The following is a 3863-nucleotide window of genomic DNA, read 5'->3' on the forward strand; positions in this document are numbered from 1 at the left end:
AACAAAATGATTTTCTAAACTGTAGCAATGTAATGTACGTATAGTGTCAAATACATTGTTGTAGTCTTCATTAGCTTTAATTCACATGGAAGTGTTCCTGAAGTCATATGCTGTAATGATATTTCCATTATGAAAACATGATTTTGGACATTTCAAGTTTTTCACTTCGACAGATAAAATGAATTGAGCAAAATCAACTCAAAATATCTCCACACGCCAGAACGTCCTCTCTTCCTCGCTGGCTCCATATCTGTCAGTGGAATGATCACCTCTTCGCTCTCTGTCACCCTCAACACACTCCACGAATCCCGTGGATGATTCACTTCCTTATATCCGTTTGAATCAGGTACCGAAGCAGTTACGTGCGTGTTGTGTGATACCATGTATACGCTCTCAGAATTTTTGATATTAAGCTTGCTCGAAGGACCAGTTACAGTTATGATTTGTCTTTATATTATGTTATTACATTCTGTCTTTATACTATGTTATCATTTCATGATAAAAGGAGGGAACTGTTGTGATATTTTGATACCACGGTAGCATTTACAGGATATTGCTTTGTAGTGAAAACTGTTACTCAATAAGGCCCATTTACTAGTTGTTTTTCTCTTTCTCTCTGACCCAAGAATTGATGTGTAAGACTCACAGGCTGGTACCCCAAGGTCGAAAATACCACAGAGACGAGACCACTTCCTTACTCCCATCCTCCCTTTTTCTTTATCTCTTAGAAAAAGGCTCGTTAAAGGCCAGGTGGTTTGTTTCAGAATTCACTAATGAAAGAACTCTGTATTCTATGTCTAGGAGTGTATTTTGCTGGAATGATCATAAATTGTAGCTGAACTGATAAACTACACAAAGGATACTTCTTTGCTCACAAGGCAGGAAGACGTTTCCTTATTTGGTCTGTACCGGTTTGAACTGAGAATCTGCTGACACACGAACCTTTTTTTCCTCTATATAAGCTGTTTTGTACTAAATAAACCTTGAGTTGATTTGGGAAGGCAACCTGAAGCAGTCTGTGTTTCCTTGTTCTCCCAAGCTACTCCCGGCGCTGTAACTAACCCAGCTGAACGGCATACTTGAGTGTTACTTTGAATAATTAGGAATCTAATAAAGAAAGGACAGAACTCTGCTTATCGGTGCTCGTGCCTTGGAGGGAAACCGGGACGGAGATTTTCTCTTCAGTGCGTAATGAAGCTTCGGACGTCACTGGTCACGTGACTTTTGCCAAACGAAGCAAGCCTCGACACAGTGCTTCTGAACCAGTGTGTTGTTTTTTTCGACACACGCTCCGGAGCGCCAGCTTCAAGCGGGCCACCACTACTGCCTGCCCTCCTGCCATCACACTCCATCTGAAGCCCCGGATCTCAGGCCAGCTTTTCCACGCCGCTCAGCCTCCCCTGGATCTTCATCACCCCCCTCTCAACACTCCAGGTCCCTAACTGCAAGTAAGAATTGCTGCTCTTACAACTGGCCACTGCAGAGCTGCCTTCACTACCTACCTAACTCCTATATCCTCTTCCTTCAGTGTGACTGTTCCCCACTCAGCTCCGTTCCGCATCTCAGGCCTCATTCCCTCGCCATAGCCACGTTCCCCAGGCCACGCCGCACCAAGACTCCACGTCTCGTTGTTTTTTGTCTTTGCCACGTTTTTCTCTTGCACTTAAACCTAATAAATTGTTGCATCATCTGCTGTCTCCGCTCTGGGTTTCTGCACCTGAGTCCTGTTCAGTACCGGCCACGTGACAGTAGGAAGCACAAATACTTCCTACTGGTGCCTCCTCTACCCAGTTTGAAGTGATTAAAACTGTTACAGTTCTCCAGTATAAACTGTTAGGTCATCAGTAATTCTTTTATTCACCACAAAGCTTCTTTCTGGAATAACAAACACAACACCTGCTTTATAATCTAACAATTACGATGCATCAGTATTTATCTCCACATGTTCTGAACACTTTTCCCGTATATGATCATATCTGACTTTTCCCTTGTGTAATAAATGAAATCAGGAGTTGTCATATATCCATGGCAGTAAAATTGAAAATGGTTCTGCTGGGTTAATATTTTTGCTACTAATTCCTGTCTCATTTATTTTTCCCCTATAATCCAACCAAAACTTCTCATGGGCTGCGTCCTCCTGAGGCCGCATTTGTAGACCGATTACGTCACAGCGACGCACCGAAGGCTGTCCAAATTCTTGTTTTTTTAAATGAACTTTATTTAGAACAAAAACAATGACAGTCTCAAAGAGACAAGCAACATATTGAATCATTCAGAACAGAATCACACCTCCTTTTTTCTTTTCTCCCAATCAGAGGAATACACATCACTGCCACAGTGCAGTTGGTACAAGGCTGTCCAAATTCGTAGACTCCTCCAAATGCAGCCGACAAATGCGTCCTCCTTTTTCCCGAATTTGAAGGATGGGTCGGGTGTGTCCTTCATGGCCTACCATATCCCAGAATTCATAGTGCTAGTGATGGTAAATTTGATTCTTTTTACTGAATCGAGTTTTAATGAGTCACTCACCAAATTGAATCGGTTTTTGAGTCATTTGATTCACTGAGTCAGTCGACCAGAGAGTGCAAAAAAATGTACATTTTCACTCAAACTTAATTTGTTTCTCTTTTCATGTAAATCCCACTGCTAAGTTGAATGATTCTAAAAAAACAACAACAACTATTTTATGGAGCAAAAAGGAGCAAAAACATTTCTAAAATTAAGCAATTTCCTATCAAAATTGCTTAATAAACATTTATTTTGTTTATTTTTATTTTATTAGTATTTTCCTTAAATGTGTCAAATATATATTTTCTCATCTAAATGTCCACTGAGCTGTGAGCCAGGGGGCGGTAATGCACCTTAACATTGGTTGCCAACCAAGCATATCTATATATATATATATATATATATATGATATATATATATATATATATCATATATATCGCATATTTGCAAAAGTGCTTCGACGTTTTCAGAGACGTCTGCTACCCACCAGCTCGATAGCAAGCCGGGAGCTCGAGGGTCACTGATGCGGCCGAGAACGGCACAACTCCCGGCACATCATGTTCAGATCACCACGGACTGTCGCTGCTCGGGTTAAACGTAATATATAAGTCACTTAGACAACCTAAAAATTTTATTGTTTGGCTTTTTTCAGTGTTTTGTTTGTTCGTGAGTAAATCGGTTTGGCTGAGATTAAAGTTATTAGATTAGATTAGATTAGATAAAATAAAACTTTATTAATCCCCGGGTGGGTTCCTCCTTGGTTTTCACACAGCTGACTAAACGTCAGACAGAAAACTGATAAACAGTGTGTGAGATGGTGGAGACTTTACTCCAGTGTCCTGTTATATTTTAGACCGCAAGGACCTGACGGCCGAGTTTATTAAACTCCACCGAGACAGCGGTGACGCAGATCAGAAGGCTGGACCGTCCAATTTCACAGCCGTTTACTTCCGGCCTACCTGACCTTCTGAGGACCCGGCCCACGTAGACCATGTAGACCGGGTCCTCAGGAGGATGCAGCCCATGAATTTGGACGCGACCTCTTTCTCTTAATTATACACCTTGCTTCCGTGTTTATGTCCTGAGCAGAGATGGGCAGTAACGCGTTACAAGTAGCGTGTTACTATAATCCGATTACTTTTTCAAGTAACGAGTAAAGTAAGGGATACTATTACAAAAAAGGTAATTAGATTACTGTTACTTTCCAGTAAGCACGCTGCGTTACTAAAACCGTGATTTCTTTGCGTCTCATGAGTGACGTAAGCGTGTGCGACGTTCGTGACAACAGCTGTGTGCAGATCAACAATGGATCATATAACACGTGCTGCAGATAGTATGAGCGTGCAGCGTTTAAA

The sequence above is a fragment of the Maylandia zebra genome, linkage group LG23 (assembly GCF_041146795.1).
Source record: "Maylandia zebra isolate NMK-2024a linkage group LG23, Mzebra_GT3a, whole genome shotgun sequence".
Classification (NCBI taxonomy): Eukaryota; Metazoa; Chordata; class Actinopteri; order Cichliformes; family Cichlidae; genus Maylandia; species Maylandia zebra.